This window comes from Hylobates moloch, unplaced genomic scaffold, assembly GCF_009828535.3.
Source record: "Hylobates moloch isolate HMO894 unplaced genomic scaffold, HMol_V3 SCAFFOLD_6, whole genome shotgun sequence".
Classification (NCBI taxonomy): domain Eukaryota; kingdom Metazoa; phylum Chordata; class Mammalia; order Primates; family Hylobatidae; genus Hylobates; species Hylobates moloch.
Window position 1 is genome coordinate 65,653,395 of NW_026652281.1, and position 18,053 is coordinate 65,671,447.

Consider the following 18,053-nt stretch of genomic DNA (forward strand, 5'->3'; position numbering starts at 1 on the left):
CAACTGATATGGGTGCACAAAATTCCAGCCCCCTTGCCTCAAGGTGGGTCAATTCTGTGGTGTGAATGATTCATCAGAACCCGCCCACACGCACACAATGAATCAGATCACAGTCCTTGAGAAGACATCATTGTACAGCTCTTTGCCCTTTCCTCTCCTGCATCTCTCTCTTATTAGTAGGTTTTTCCCCCTAAAGAATATGCCATGCCCTCAGGGAACTGCATGCAGCTGAATGCTTGCCAAGGGAACCCAGCCTGAGACACATTCAAAACATACCCCAAGGGGTAAGCTTTCCTAAAATTTCCCTCCAATACACTCCAAATAATACAAAGAGATAATTCTAATCCTAGGAGATACAAAAGTATAGCCCAAAGCATCCAACTACAGATCCCACATTTTTAAAGTCTTTTTTCACAGTAAAAATGCATGCAAAATTTTAACCTATGTTCCATAATATCTCTATTTAACACTAAAAATGTCACATTTTTCTCCAGAATTCTTGTGTAGAGTCAATGTTCCAAGATGCTAGACTATATACGTCCCATGGCTGTTCCAACTAAGAAGGTAAGCATGCCCCAGTCAGAAAAGCCTGAAAAAACTTGAAAGCCACTTAAAGCCTGAGTGCTCAGCTTTCAACTCGACAATGAGCAGTGTGCGTTGCCAATCCTCAGAGACTGTCTCTTCAGCACTAGAAGGTCAGAGCAGACCTACTCCAAACACAGTATTAGTATATCCCAGTTTCTCCTTTAATCAGGAAGGAAGGAAGGGAGGGAGAGTAAAAAAAGAAAGGAATTCAACCACTGAGAGTTAGACTTCAAAATGATCTTCATGTATTCTTTCGTATCTTCCTTTTATAGATGAGAAAACTAAGATTTGGAGCACAAAGTAATTTGCTGAAGGTCAAAAAAGCAGTTAATGCTGGAACCAAGAGCCCCACATCTCTGGATTTTCAGACAGGTTTCTCTGCTTGTCCATGTTGCCTGCCCAGCTTCTGAGGACAACGTTGACTGTCCTGTGAACTGGGGTCACTCAGTCAAATGCCTCTGCTGATACCCCAAGGTTGAATGGCAGTTTATTTAGCATGGCAGCTTTCAGACTCCAAGTGTTTCTGAGTGTGTGTTAGAAACCACCACTTCATCCAAAACTGGCAGAAGTGGAGAATTGTTTTGTACTTCCCAGCTGTATTTCCTTGAAAATAGACGATCTGAGAATGCCCTCTGGTGCCTTCCTACTGTGTCTTCAAGCACGTTAGACGCAGGAGGTGGCTGTGGGAAAGGATGAAGAAAAGCTAGGCTCCTGGAAATGGTTTTTTCTCTCAAAAAATGTGGCATGGGTGTACTGTCAGCAAACCGTGGCAGGATTCGACCAGGAAGTTGGATAAAAACATAATGTGTGGTTATGCCGCCTCTGTTGCCTTTGCCTTTTTTTCTCTAAAAATGAATATAATTCTTTTTAATTGCACAACTATTTAAATACTTATTCAAGTCATATTACATTAATACAAGGCATAGAAACAATAACAAATTGGTAGGCATAAAAATCTCTGACACAATTTTAATTTAGGCATATCCTTTTGTGGTTTTCTGCATAATATGATTACCATTTCTCAAGAACATGAGCAAAAGCACACTCCCTGGGTCCTCAGAATGCAGCGCACCTTCTCAAGTACACTGCCACTTTATTTTTAATGACATATATTTGAGAAAAAGAAGATTGACACTTCTTCCCCAAGATACACGCCTCAAGAAGTTGAAAGGAGCACTGAGTAGAACAAAGGGGGAAAAAGCAATTAAAGGCTCTCTAGGGGCTATGACCTAGATACATTTGTCCCTTTTGATCCTTACATTGATCAGAAATATGAAATACAAGATTTGGGAAGGAGAATATCTACTTTAGCCCTCCCTCACATCAGGACTGGTCATAGCAATACCTGTCATTTATTGAATATTAACTCAATGCCAGGTAATATAAGCATTTCACATGAATTATTTCATTTAAATCCTCACAATCACCTCAGGAGAAAGGTGCTATTATTTTCTGCATTGTGTAGATTAGAAACTTGAGTCATGGAAATATTAAATGCATGCCCAAGTCACTCAGCCACTAGCAAAGCCAGAACTGAAGCATCAATCTGCTCGGCTCCCAAGCCCATGCTTTTAGCCCTCCGGATATATGACGTCCACAACTTTCCTAAACAGCCTTCCTGTTCGCTCACCTTAAATTCATCCAAACAATGAGCAAATCATTCTATTATCTAACAGCTCTCATTGCTTAAATCACTCCTGTTAGCCCGTATTTGGTACCGGAAGGATGCGGCAGTTTGCTCCCTGTTCTACTTGACCTTCCTTTAAATATGTGAAACCAGATATCAGGTCACTAATCCACCTTCCCAGCTTGCTCTTCTCTAGCTAAACTGTCCCAAGGTCCTTCAACTGTTCCTTGTTTAAGTCGCTTTTCAGGCCTTTCACTACCCGGGTTCACTCCAGCTGTGTAGCAACTCTCCCCACAAAATGGAAATGCGATAGCTAGTACTGAACAACTCCCTAAATGCAGTCTGACTATAGCAGGGCATAGTGGGACTACTGCCTCCTTATTACCAAAATCGTTTATAATTAAAAGGCATCCTTAATTCTTAACAGCAGTTGCATCACATTGGTCATTCGTGTGGTGCCCACAGCCAACAAAAACCCTCGGCCTTTCTCCCACAGAAAGTAAGATCTTCCCCCAGCACAAATGCACACTAAAGTTCTGAACTAAAATGAAGGATTTATTTACTTTAAACTTCATATTCTTATTTGTTCTGGTTTCTTAATTTTTCCTCACTATTGAGATCATCCAAACCTCAGGTCAAGATGGCCAAAAAGGTGAGGTCCACAGATGGCCCTGAAGCCTCCAAGTGGCACCACCTGGAATTCAGTGACCTTCACATATCCCTGTCCAACTGGCCACAAAGCCTCCTAGCTTCACTGTCACTCTGCTCGTGTACCTTCATCTTTCCCACAAGGACGTCATAAGAGACTCTATCAAACGTCTTCCTGAAATCCAGACACATTTTGTCTGTGGAATTTCCCCTCCCCACCAGTCTCCCCACTCTATCAAAAAAGGAAGCAAAGTTCGTTGGGCATATCTTGTTTTTAAGCAAACCCACATTTCATGAATCCATATTTATACATACCACCAGGCTCAACGGTATGTTTATTTCAGAAAATGAAAGTCCTTCCAAGAAACCTAATTTTAAATAGAATAGAGAAATAATATTTTCGCTACATTTTTTCACTTGCAAAAGCACTTGAAAAACATATATTTTCAGGTCCATCAATACCTCCATGGGGCTCAGCATTTATGATAGTATTTAAGTGATAGATGCCACTTAAATACTACATTTCCAAAATATAATTAAACTTTGACCACAACTGCATTAATCAGGATTGGAACTTTACCTGCATCATACTTTAACCAGAGAAGTAAATCTCACCAAGGCAATTTGATATCTGGATTGAGTTCTGTATTCAGAATACATTAAATTCCACCTTCTAAAACTTTCTGGACAATGAAAATTGAGCTGCCATTGGAAGACTTTGATATCATAGACAAAGATCCCATTGCATAAGCATACTATACATACTAAAACCAAAAAAAAAAAAAAAAAGATGAGGACATTTTTTAAAGATATTATTTATCGAAAGTAGTGTACCATATATTTAGAATATGTCAGGATGTTCTGAGAGTTTAACAAATGTGAATTCACTTAATCCCTGAAACCCTTAGTGATAGCTACTTTTATTTTCTTCATTTTTAACAGAAGGGAAAATGAAGGCACAGATAGGTTAAATGACTTGCTCAAAGACACACAGCTAGGAAGTGGCATGGAGCCTCAACAGTGAAAATTAAAAGTGTTATGCTTAAAACTTGAACAAAAAAATTCATAGACACTTTCCATTCTGTCGCTGGGCATTCTCAAAAATGTCTGAAATACTTTTACATTTCTCCTCACTTCAGTTGGCAGTGTTATGTGTTTCTTGATGAAAGAATAAGTTTAAAAGGTAAGAGAATAAGATAAAAACATTCTGCAATGTTAAAGGTCACACATGGCTGGCTTGAGTTTACCATTCTTGGGTCCTTGAGTTCAATTCACTGACTTCAATTCCTGATCCAGGTAGTAGCTCCAATGTCTACTATTCTGCTGGGCTGGCCCTTAGTGGGTACTAAATAAATCTTTATTGAATTCAATTAAATTAATTTGTTACTGAGGCATTTCAGGCTGTGCCATATAAAGATATTAATAATAGCCCTAACATTTACCTCAAAATACTTTCCAAGTCTTGTTAGCTTACCCACTCATTTACAAAAGATTTATACTTACATTTCTATGAGTAGAATTTAGGATACTTAGCTCCATTATTAGATTATACTTTTAAGAACTGTAGGAGTTAACAGTCACAAACCCCAATAGAATATTCTAACATGGCCATATTCTACACAAATTCGAAATAGCGTAACATGAAAAATTCATATAGTCTCTTCACACTCAAAATGTGAAGTAATATAAGTGCCTCAAATTTAAATTCTTTCTGAGGATCAAAGAATTTTAAGGCTGGCAGGCCAAATGAACTGTAAAACTGAGTTCAGGATATGGCCTGAATTATGCAAATTTGGAATTAAGCAGTCTTTAAGGCCGCATCCTTTTCATAAATGCCACCAACCCCAACACATCACCAAGGGACAACACAGAGGAAGCACTGCTGTATAACAACTTGGTGGCTGAAGTCTTGGAGGCCAAACAGGCTCAGAAGCTTCAAGCCAAAGCATCTGTCCTCAGCCTCTCAAAAATCTAAGCGATTACAGAGACAAATGCTGAGACCCAACAGGAAGATGAAAATTAAACTGAAGAGATCCATGACCAAATTGCACCCACGTGTCCAAATGTTGGTGGTGCTAGCCCTGAAACAGAGGGCTCCCAAGACTCAGAGAATGAGTTATCCATCTCCCCTCTCAAACTCTCTAGCCCTTATAGAACCATAGGCTCACAGACTTCACCTGGATGAGAAACCACAGCTCTCCCGAAGCCTCATCATTTCAGGGTGAGAGATGCTGACAGATAAACAAATTATCAAATGACAAAGTGAGTTTAGCCTTTGTGCACTGGAAGCAATGGCTGGAAATGTTCATGACCAATTCCACAAAGACAGGCAAACATTCACACTCAGAGAGAGAGACAGAGAGAGGGATAGAGAAAGAGTGAGACAGAGAGAGAATGAGTAACAGTCTATGGTTTCCCTTTCTCCACTGTATGCCCAGTGAAATTGTCCCTGGTATTTACGAAAGCAAGGACAGAATGAAAACCTGAGAAAAAAAAGGAATTGAGGTAAAGACCGGAGTGACAATGAAAGTAATGAAGGTGGAAGTCTTTTACAAGCACTTGAGAATCTGAAGCAAGAAGTAGCTTCTTTTCTTGGGTTTTATCCTTCCAGTGGCCTTCCTAATAGGGAAAAGCTAAAGCCAGTCACTTTTGGCGCCTGTATCAACCTTGTAAGACACACTAAATTCTCTCTGTAATGCATAACTGTCAGCCTCTCTCACTCATCTGGAGTGATTTTTCCAATTAAGCATGACAGGCATTTCACTCAAGCCCCCTATTCTAACTTGGGGGCCGGGTCCTGAAGAATGAGACTTCAGTGGCTGCTGACACTTCTTTTGTCACACAAGCCTCTCTAGACAAACAATATTGACTACAAATTTGTCAGGACTTTCTATGGCCATCAATCATGCCTGCCCTTTTGCCTACTTGTGCACTCCTGTATTTCCCCTCACTCCCATGCTTAACACAAGACAAAATTAAACTCAAAAGTGCAACCCTCAAAGTTAGAATCAGCATAAATCCTAGAGTATCTGCAATTTGAATATTCATTTGGCACAACTAATGTACTCCTTACTCTAGAAATTAAAAGCTTTAAAATGATGTACTGCCCCAGAGAAATGGGCACCAGAGTTTCATGTCAGAATGCTTTGGTGTTTGTTGTTTTTTTTTTTTTGTGTGTGTGTGTGTGTGTGTGTGTGTGTGTGTGTGTGTATGTGTGTTTTCATTCTTATATGAGTTCTCAGAAAGTACACGCAGACAAAGGTCTAACTCACAGGTCTCAAACTCCAATGCCTTCAAGGCTCATAGAGCAGAGATGCGGGCAGAATTAAAAGCATTTGCTGCTGTAGAAATTGTTATTTATTTTCAAGAAATAGGGGTGTAGAATGTCTTTTTCTTTTGGCAAAAGCCGAGGCCCTGAATCCTGCCTGTATGAATGACATGTAAGCTGTGGGCCTGTGATTCTTTTTTCTGTTCTTTTTTCTTCAGTTTGGCTTCATCTCAAGAAAAAAAAAAAGTACACATCTTCCCATATGAGAGAAAGGATGACTTACAGTATTGAGTGTGTGTGTGTGTGTGTGTGTGTGTGTGTGTGTGTGTGTGTGTGTTGCCCTGAAGCAATGCCAGCATCCAGAACTGCAACCTTACCTTTTTAATCCTTAAGAACCAGAGACATAGTTGCTCCTGCTCAGCAAAGGCTACAGCCAGTTCCAAGAGCTCCGTTAGGACTTGCATTAGGACCAGGCCACCACCACAAGGAGCTCCAAGGTGGGCTGGTCCACGTCTTGTGATTAAAATGACTGATACTAGCACCAGAGTGTCCATCATTATAGTTTCCTCTTTTGCTTCTTGAATGAGAAGGAATGGGGATTTTCAATTAAAGTTTTAAAATATCTTCTTTCTTCAAGGTCTTACCAGCCAACTTGTCAATTGTCTTTCAGCTCAGAGGACAGAAATTCACGGAAATAGGATGCAGGCATCCCTTTTATTTGTCTCCTCCTGCACCTCTGCCACTTGCAGGCACAAACTGTTCTCAAATGATGAAATATCAGCTGTTTCCCAGCATCTTTGGGAGGTGCATATACTATTGCAATGCTGTGTTTGCAAGTTCATTATAATAAAAGTGAAATTCAAAATGAGTATATGTAAAGCAGAAATTTCAGAGCCCCTCTAGTTAACACAGTCATTAATTTACCTTTCTTCTTTTTCTTGATTTATGAAACTACTATTTGCAAACTGATGTCAATTCAGAGCAGGAGCCAGGGTGGACAATGGATCTCAGCATCTGACTCTTTTGGAGCAGCTGTCTGAACCACAAGGAAAAATGATCAGGCCTGAAACCAGTGGGAGAATCATCATAACAGACAATACAACCCTTTTGTTTAATGAAGAAAGAGTTAGGCAACCTACTAGAAACCACAGGCCTGATCTACATTTTTTAAACTTACGACCATGTCTAGAAAAGTTGCTTAACTCTTCTGTGCTCCATTCTTCCAATGCTCAGAGCTCCATGAGACTCACTGAGAGCTCCCATGTGACTCGATGCCTGCCGCACCTCTCCACACCTGCACAACTATCAAAATAACCAGCAAGGAAAGCTTTATTCAAAAAATGAAGATTCCTTGCCTTCACCCCAGGTCTCATCCAGGCCTACGAAATGGGAAATCTGCCTGATGGGGCATTTTTACCAGGAGAATCTAAATGAGCAACCAAATTTAGAAATCACTAGGCTGGAGCAGAAGAGCAAACACACAATCCAAGAACCACTTCTCCTACCCCTTTGTCCATGACAGACATTAATAATCAACATGAGCACTCTTTCCCTCAGAACCCAGCCAAAGCTCAGGAGGTCCAGGCAGCCACTTCCAGTCAATAAGAGTGGCTGGCTCACAAATTGAAACCTTTCTGCCATCCCTGAGTGAGAACCCAGTAGTCCACCAGTACTGTGTGTTCAGTTGCACCCTTTCACCCAGCATCTAGAACAGCTCAACGTATAATCCTTTTACGTTTACAAAATCTTTTCAAACACCTGATCTTCTTTGAGCATCCCAGAAACCTTGTGAAGTTAAAAGGGTATGTATTATTATACACATTTTACAGATTAAGAAACTGGGGGTCACAGAAGTTCTTAGTCTTGCCCAGGGTCAGAGAGCTGATGAAGAGTAAGGACAGAAAATCCACCCAGATCTCCTGTTTCCTAGACCAGCATTCTTCCTTCTGTAACAAGCTGGGCATGGAGTATTGAGGGCAACATTACCACCTGAGCTTAGCAAAAAACAGACCATACAGCAAACAGTATAGAAGGGGAAGGTGGGCCAGAGAGGTTTAGTAAATTGACCAAGGTCACAAAGCCTTAAAACCAGTGAGCAAGAACCCCAAGCAGGCCTGTCTGCTGAATCTCTGTTCTGTGCTCTTCCTATTCAGATGGTGCGTCCTCCCAGATCAGCACAGACTAGGAAAGGGCCTTTCCTCTCCTCTCCCTGAGTTCACTCTCACACACCCTGCTTGTCTGGCCCTCCTCCCAGCCTATTTGCCTTGTTTCCGCTGGTGTCATCCTCTCAGCCACACTCACCTCTCCACCCCCACCCCCCTTCTTGCCCCCGCAACTTCCTTCCAAATGCAGGAGGAAACCGCCCAGCTTACTCACAACGGCCCCAGCCAACAGAGTGCAGATAAGACAAGCACCTTGGCAGCAAGACGCGAATATAAAATTGCAAACAGCTTTTGAAGTTACAGATCCGTAATCTTCTAAGCCAAAGAAGAGGGGTTCGCCTCTTCTCCCCCTCATCTGGATCAACACTCCAAAGGACTGAACTGAGTCCAGCCAGCTTCGGATGTGATCTCACAAGCCCGCCTGCCACACATGCATTTCCAGCCTGTCGCCTGAGCAAAACCCCCACGCGGCTTGTCACCACTTAACACAGGGGACATGTTTCTACAGAAATCAAAGCAAAGAGATGTGTTTTGCTGCCCTGTCATGTGCTCAAATACATCCTGACTGACCCGGTTATGCCCTTAGTTGAAGAAACTAAACACTTTCAAGTTTAGAAGGGAAGATGCTCAGGGTTTCTGGAAGACAGGCTGACTCACCTCTACTGCATAGTTGCCTGTAACCTTGGCCAAGTTACTTAAACTCTTTCATCTCAATTTTTCCATCTGTAAAATGGGACTCTACCAATGGCACTTTCCTTTAAGGTTCTTGTAATTATTAAAATAGTTGATTCACATAAAAAATGTAGGGCAATGATACACAGTTAACAATAAATATTTACCATCACTGTCATTTTAAAACAGAAAGAAATGATTTGAGGACGTATCCACATGACCTTTGGAATTGAGATGCATCCCAACAGGTCCCTGTTGTATTTTAGGGTTGCAGTAAACAGGTTTTGATGATCAAACCTAAAACTCTAATGTTTCTGTCATTATTATTTTCAACGGAATGATTTGCATAGAATTAACAAAGAATTAACAAAAATTACTAGAATTTATTTTAGAATTAAGTCAGCATGAGATAACACTGCTTGCTGAGATTATACATACTTCCTTTAAGCTTCTGTATAGAATACATTTCTCCAAATTTTCTACAAAAAAAGCATGCATTATTTTATCATTGGAAAAATTAAAATAATAGTACATAATAAGATGAAGCACATTATGCCTCATAATGTATAAACACGGATATCTACAGGAAATGGCAATCAAAGCATAAATGAGTCCACTAAGATTGCATCATGGCTTTCTCTACTGGCCCAATCAGACATTTTTTTTGGAAAGTTTTAGAGACCTAAGTCTCCACATCCAAATGGAAATAAGCCCCAGATATTACTCAGATATTATTGGCAGTACTTTCTGCCCAGAGAATGGCAAAACAAAGAATTTTTTTGCAAATGGAGGCCACCACCTGGATTTGTGTATGCATGAGCCTCAGCCACATGAGGCCTGTTTAGGGTTGATCTGCCAACTGCACAAAGACACACACACACACACACACACACACACACACACACACATGCACACACGCACACATGCACAGCCCAAACACTGAGTTTCATTTCCACTGCTTTGTTCCTACGGAGTACTAACAGATATTGGCAGACCCTATTTCACTTTTTTCTCCATGAACTCTGGGTATTTCAGCTTTTTTCTCCCAATTTAAATAGTTAGAAATGTCACCTAGTCAGGGTACTTTTTCAATGGGTAAAATATTAATTCTTATAAGTCAAAAAATGCTAGTGTCCTACAAGCATACAGAGCAAAGTTTAAAAACTGATGTTGAAAACCCCACTTTGAAGTACATACTCAACGATCAGGAGCTGTGGGGAGTCTAATCTGTTCTTAGCTCTATCAGCTGGGTCATTCGGCATGGGACGAAAGCCCAAGGGACCTCATACATTGGCTGCTGTTTGGTGGTAAATTCTGAGCTTCTCAGAAGCTGAGATATCTGAGCCAATTCCATATTTGGACACTTCTAATATATTTTTTAAAATGTGTTAAAATACTGCTACAAAAATTATGGTATTTTTCATACATTTATATTTAGCAAATAAGTGTTTTTGTCCCAATAATAATTTTAATAACCATATGCACACCATCTTTTGGAGAAAGATTTAAAAGTTCAGCTTTGAGGCCCTTCTTCAATCTCTTGGTTCTTCAATATCCTGGTTCAAGAATCTCTTGAACCAGGCATGCACCAACACACCCAGCTTATTTTTGTATTTTTAGTAGAGACGGGGTTTCACCATGTTGTCCAGGAAGGTCTCGATCTCTTGACCTCATGATCCACCCGACTCAGCCTCCCAAAGTGCTGGGATTACAGGCGTGAGCCACCGCGCCCAGCCACGTTCAGTTATTTATTAAGAGTTGGGTCTACAGCAAGCTATATAACAGACATCCAAACATGTCTGTCATGTTGACTTCTCAGTTGTAAGAACATGTTCCCTGTTGCTTCACTTTGTGGTTTGGAGGTTTGAGAAAAAAAAAAGTTTCCAAAAAGAGTATCAGAGTAAAGAAAATGCAGAAGGATAGATACATGTAATTTGAGAAAGTACAAACATGATTCTCCAAGGAAAAAGGAGGACCTGGCATCAATTGAAGTCTATGCTCACCTAAAAGTAAAAAGCCAAATGGAGTTGTTCATTATAAATACATGTGTCCTTTTGCACAACGAAGAAATGAAACTTGCTCTCCCCACTCTCTCTATTGAGAGAACTGAATACAAATGCTATTTTGGGTCAGAGATAAAACAAACCCACAGCAGGAAGCCATCCTCAGCAGAAGAGACGGCCTCCCGAGAATACTGGACCCAGGATGTTGGTGAGCTTTCGCCCCACCTCTCTGCTCAAAAGACAGTTTATTCTCTTCCCCTTGGTAGATATGCACTTCTAAATCTCAGCCACTCACCTAATTTTCTGTCTTGTAAACAAGGCTTCAAAAGAAGGCTAGGTTACTGAGAGATGAATCCTTGAAAATTGCAGAAGTAAAGAACATACACGCTTTATAGCATCCCCTTCAGTAGGGAACGTTCTGTGTTCCAGCAGTACCAACCTCAGGAGCTCCAGGATACCCACTGTGAAAACACAGGCAGCCCTACTGGCCACTGGTCTTCCTCTGACCAGACGAGAGGCCACTCCTGTGGAATGGGTTATACCAGTAGGCTCTGGCCACATTGCCTTCCATACACGCTACCCTTCAACCCTGTGGTAAGCACCTTTTAAAAGAGCTAAAAGCAATTAAAAAATATACCAAAGGCATCAAGGTGAATTATCAGACTACTGTTCCCTGATAAAAAAACAATAACAACAACAGATGATGGCTTTCCAACAAGCTGAGAAAATGAACTTTATTTTTCTAGAAGTATTTTTTTTTTTTTTGAGACGGAGTCCTACTCTGTCCCCCAGGCTGGAGTGCAGTGGCATGATCACGGCTCACTGCAAGCTCCGCCTCCCGGGTTCATGCCATTCTCCTGCCTCAGCCTCTCCGAGTAGCTGGGACTACAGGCACCCGCCACCACGCCCGGCTAATTTTTTGTATTTTTAGTAGAGACGGGGTTTCACCGTGGTCTTGATCTCCTGACCTCGTGATCCGCCCACCTTGGTCTCCCAAAGTGCTGGGATTACAAGCGTGAGCCACCGCGCCCGGCCAGAAGTATTTTTTTTATTTTTTTCCTAGTCCCAATGCACTTTGCACTTCTCTATTTATCATGCACTTTGTAACTGCCTCAACATATCTGGCCCTCCTATCAACTGATGAACTTCTTGAGAACCCTGCCCTATTCTTCCTATTCATCCTCATATTCATAGAGCCTTCAGTGTAAGAGGAAATTAATAGACTCTCAATAAATGTTTGATGGATGGATAAATGTAGGAAAAATTAATGTACACCAGAGTGCAACAGGAAATAATATCCAAAATTCTTGAGATAAAAATGAAAGACCATCAAAGTAAAAATTTCCCATAGCTAACTGTCCAAACATTAAAAGAGGACTTCATTGTTCTCCAGATGTCATCAGTGATTCATTACAAATAATTACATGCGTGTTCTAAATAATGGAATGTTGAAATGTACACTTGTCATCACCGGCACTATCAAACATGTTGGACACGCCCAAAATAGCTACAGTCCATACGACCAGGAAGAGAGTCACATCAAGGACTCCAGAGGTGATAATATCAGTGTCCCAGGAAAGTCTGGAAGTCATCGTCTTGAACAGGAAGGCTTAAGGAAGCTGAGGGCAGTTTGTCCACTTGACCCCAGAGTTGGGTTATACACCCACAGCACTTACTGAGGGGCAGGAAGTTGGAAGAGGACCTGGGGTCAGACCTCTGCAATGGTGTGAAGTAGACGAAATTTGTCTTCACCTCCTCTTTCATTGCCCTCCTGGTCTCCCCACCAACCCTGACCTGTCATCCTTCGTAATCACAATGGCAAAGGCCCAAAGGAGTCACTCATACTATGGTATAAATAACTCATTATGATTGTATAAATTAGGCTTCCACAGCATTTGCCTTTTTAGTAGAAGCAGTGCTGTTATTCTGTGTAATAGCAGAATTTCTACCATCAAAATAGCAAGGGACATATTTGAGGGATGATGGTCAGTGCCAGCTTGAAGTTGAGTAGGCAGCTACCCACTGAAGCAGCTATATGCATTTTTTAATTTTTAGAAATTTAAGACTCAGGCCTTGGATCTCTTGTGACTATGTGACTATTCATGTTGGAAAAATAAACATTTCCACCTCCTAGAGTGGCTGATAGCAAGAGGTATCAGGCTTCAGATGTTGATCCGTGATTCTCTAGAGACCTCTAGTGGTCAGAAGAGAAACTCACTTTTGTTATGAACAGAAAGATGAGGGAATGCTGACCGGTGAAAAATGAAGGCCTACAATCTAGTGATCGCCATTTAAGAAACATTTGGAAATTTCAGTAATGGAAGGTTTGAGTCATTTACTTTCCCATCTACTTTTTCTCTCTCTCCTTTCTCTTCTGTATCCATGCTACAATCTCATTTGCCTTAATGCCTTGGAAGGCACTTGTCCTTACTGTCCTTATTATCTATTTTCATTGCTTTATCTGGGTTGTCCACACAAAGAAACCAACTTGCCCTTCACAGGATCCATATTTCCCTCATGCAATCCATGGGCTCCTACATCTTCCTTCACCCTTGGCAGCTCTTGGTATTGAGCACTCATGTGCTCCCAGGTAAGTACAGGAATAGGCCATCACTCTCCTTATCTTCACCCTTATTCTGCCAGGAGAGTGTTTCTTATTCTGCCATTGAGATGGACTGTCCCAAGGGATTAAATTTTAAGAGGTGGATTACAGTTACTGCTGGTTTGTTAGTTCATTGTGAAGCTCAGGAAACAGAAACATCCAAGTTTCCAAGATATATATTTAACAGGAGAAGAGTCAAAAAAAAGATTTAAAATGCCAAACTTTACAGGAAATTCAGAGACAACCCTTCCCAACAAATAAAAATCATCCCCACAGATTTGTGGTAGAAGGAATATAAGTGACTATGTTAACCTGAAGCCTTTATAGGTAGACTTTTCAGCTGCACTCTTCTGTTTACCTATCCCAATTTTTACTATATGACTACTAAAATTATATAGATATATACATCATATATTAAGATATATACTCACCAATGTGTAGAAGAAGGGCATTCTTCTAAAATTAGATTGCAGCTCTTCCTGGCTTTGAAGTAATCACACCCCAGTAATAGAAAGAGGTGGAACATATCAACAGGAATGGGGTGTGGGCTGCAAGTTCATCATCTGTCAATCTTACCTGAGATCCTGCTTTGCCTTAAGATTCAATGCCAAGACCATGAATAGATGTTTATGATTTTTTTTAAATCCCCACTGTGGATAAGGCCTTTCTTCCTTTTTCTGAGAGGTCTGAATTTGAGAGTCAGCGTGGGTCAGGCCAATGATAGAAGTAACAGACCCCAAAGGACCTCCTCAATCTGGACCCACATTTAGACAGTGTCTTCTCAGTTACAGGAGCATAGGATTTCCTATAACCCTATCAAATTAATTACTGGTCCAAAAAATAAACAGAAACATAGTTATAAATGGCTAATTAATAGGGAGCTGTGTCCTAGTAGTTTATGGCCTCAGAGAGCTTTTTAAGCAAAGGGTTAAGGGGAGGAGAAAAAAGGAGCAGGAAATCAACCCTTACTTTGGTTGGCTCCCTTAGCTCACCTCAACTTGGAAAGAGCAGAGCCGACTGAACAATGTTTGACAATATTTCTGTGGCATTATCAAAATCTAGGGCCATGATCTTGATATAAAAGCAAGCTAGTTTCTGTGACACAAGTATTTTGTTATAACAGGGTGAGGTTCATTATAAAAACCACCCATTTGTTAATCACTAAAATATTCATTGAATGCCTAATATATGAAGGATATCACACTGAGTTTGCAAAAATTTTGGTTTTATACTGCTTCCATTTTCCAAAACCATAAGAATGTGTTTATGTGTAGAAAATAAAAATTTAATGGTATTTGAAGAGCTGATACCATAATCCCACTCAGGAAAGAAACCTTTCTTTTGGCTACAGTGCTGTGGGAGAAAGTGAGGCCCTGAAGGTCTGAGGGTCGTAAGAACAAAATAGTAAGGCAAGGGCTGTGCTGTTCTGCCACTGCTCCAAGGGAGGACATGAGAGGGCTTTGGTGTTGCTCCAGGGTGAAGGAGGAGAAGGAGAGAGATGAAGAGCCAAACAAGTGAGACAGCGTGAGGATGGGAAGTGTGTATGGCCAGGAAGTCAAGGAAGAATCCAAAAGTGGTGAGCTGACTGACTTTTAAGAAAAAAAGATGGTCAAAAATAAGGATTGCTTTAAAAACAAGAACTGAAGAGTCAGCAAGGCTCGGATCTCTGCAGCGAAGCCTCCCTAACTCTCCACCATCCACCCAGTGCCCCTCTCAGTCTGGAGAGTGGCGCCACCTACAGGGCTGTTCCCAGAGACCATTGCTTCTGACTCATTGCTCCAAACCCTTTCAGGCCCTGCCAACTCAGCCCATGCCAATTGCTCAAGTCTTTAGAAATGCATAAAAGAAATAAGCAATTTGGTAAATTAGTAAATTCTTCTAATTCAGCAAACTGGTCACTCAACAATTGTCAAATTGGTTTTTGGGAAATTGGACAGCTTGTCCTAGAGCTGGGAGAGTGTAATCATCTCCGGGCTCTGGCAAGTCAACCCGCCACTCCACTCAGGTCAGCGCTTTATGCTCACTCCTTCCATTCTCCTTCTTTCCCTCAGTAAATGTCAAAGTGCCTGAAATTCAAGAGCCAGCCCTCATTCTCTGAGAGAGGGTCACAGTTTAGACTCAGGCCTGGAGAGATCATCTCTGACAAAAAGCTCATATCACAAGTCTTCTTTAAACAAAAAGTTAAAAGAAAATGACTAACCAGGGCTACCCATAAGAAGAAATATTGGGTAATGAGGCAGGCTACTATCAACCCAAGAAGATTATGTCAGAAGTAGGGTAGAACCCAGTGGTTGGAATTCATAACACTTTGAGATTATAAGTGTGTCCCAGGGCACAACTGCAAAGTGGAGTGCATGTGGGTCAGTGGAGGGCCCTCCAGCTCCACCTCTGGTGCTGTCCACCAGCTGGGGAGGGAAGAATCAAGCCCATGTACAGCTCCTTTTCTCCCCTGGAATCCTCTCATTGCATCATTCAGCATTTCAGCCTTAGATGCCATGAAGGGGACAGTGCTCAGACCCTCTGCCCTTCAGAGAGACCATCCCGTACTCTGTTGCTGAATAGGAGACCACACGGCTCCTCTGGGCGACTCTTCCAGAACAGTCCAGGACTGAGCTCCACCACAGATCCTGGGTGTGGCTGGTTCACAGGCTTGGACTGCCCAGAGCAGAGCTGGCCAGGAAAAACAGGGCAGAAGGAATGTTGGTGGCAGGGAGGAAGCAGAGAACAGCATCTGCTCTTCTTACCTCATTCAGGCCCCTTATTACTATCTCTCTCCTTCACCAAGAATATAGAGAAAGGTAACAGACACTGAAGAGAGGTTTTACTGCAACAAACAGGAAAACTTCAGATGGGACCATTATAATCACACAAAAATCCACAGAGCACATGACACCCCCTTTGGCAGCCCCCACACTGGACCTACCAACATTCTGCATCCTGAGAGCCAGAGACATGTCTGCAGAAATGTGCACCAATAGCAGCATTCAAGTCCCATGCTGGGAAAGAGGACAAAGGTAAGTGTGTATCTCCCCCATCAATTCACCCACAAGTCCTAAGGTCCTGCCTAGCACCAAGCCACAGAGGGGGCTCTCAGACTGTTTCCATCCAGGTGGGAGGCAGAGGGATGACCAATGTACCCAATATCACACCTGGGATCACCCTGCTTGGGGCCATCTGAGCAGCAGAAACAGTAACCTTAAGGCTGGCCTCTGCAGACAGACTGGGAGCTTACATAGAAGGAGGGCCAGCAACTCTATTCTCAGGCTTAACAAGTACCTGGGTGTGGTGGCTCATGCCTGTAATCCCAGCACTTTGGGAGGCCAAGGCAGAGGAATCACTAGAACCCAGGAATTCAAGACCAGCCTGGGAAACATGGTAAAATCCTGTCTCTATAAAAATTTCAGAAATTACCCGGGGCTTGGTGGTGTGCCCCTGTAGTCCCAGCTACTGGGGAGGCTGAGGTGGGAGGATCACCTGAGCCTGGGGGTTCAAGGCTGTGGTGAGCCATGATTGCACAACTGCACTCCAGCCTGGGTGACAGAATGAAACTGTGTCTCAAAAAAAACAAAGAAAGGCGATGTTATCATGAAGAAACAAAGGCCATCTTTGGCCCTCTAAGGACATTTGGTGGGGAAGTAGATTTGTACAATTCAACATATATGAAACTTAAAGCAAAGGCCAGAAGAATAGTGCATGGCTAGTTCTCTCCAGCAACTCTTGGAGAGACACAGCCTATTAATAATTCTCCATCTTGGCTTAGGAACGGGCCACAGCATACGGGCAGCAGGATCGGATGCTCAGCATGGAGCTGCCATAGACCCACCACCTCCTCTGCAGCTGCATGTGTGCTTTTCAGAAACCACCAAATTCAAAACCCCAAAACTGCCAAGGTCGAATCTTCCAGGAAAGGCCGATTCAGCCTGCGGTTATTCATGTTTGAGGAGTTGCTCTGAATTTGAGAGGAGGTCTGACATTCCTGACACCGGGCAGGTTGGGGTCAGCCTGACAGGGACAGCAGAAAGAGACCCGTGGTCCTGTGGGAAGCTAGCACGAGCCTGCTAGAAACAGCCTGCTCGACTGTTTCCCAGACCTCAGCTCCTTCCACTGCCTGGGCTCAGATGAGAACAAGGCAAGGGAACAGAAATGGTTCAGATTTCATCCTCCAGCCCCTGAGCTACAAAAACTCTCAGTCACGCAGCTTCCTTCTGGAGTTCACAGCACGGCAGGCCCCAGATGGCATGAATCACCACTCTGTTGCCCTGGCTAGGCCCTGATGTGGAGCACCGTGAGAGTTCACACTGTCACCCTTGTTATGAAGACAGCCCCAGCACAGAGTGCTTCTGTCCCAATGGCACATTTAATTTCAAATTAAAGTTACAAAAGCTGAAAGTGACCTCTTCTCCTGGAAACAAAACCATGAGTTTGAGAGGGAATTTGGCTCCCACAGGGGCCTCGTCTCTCTGCACTGGAAGAGACTTTAAAATGT

At 42.3% G+C, this 18,053-nt stretch overlaps 1 long non-coding RNA gene across 1 annotated transcript; it reads left to right on the forward strand.

The window, feature by feature from the left end:
* The first annotated feature begins 483 nt into the window (after positions 1-483).
* On the forward strand, positions 484-1,399 carry LOC131383804 (uncharacterized). Its single transcript, XR_009214120.1, has 2 exons — positions 484-564; positions 858-1,399. It is a non-coding gene; the product is annotated as an uncharacterized LOC131383804 (long non-coding RNA).
* Positions 1,400-18,053: the final 16,654 nt, after the last annotated feature.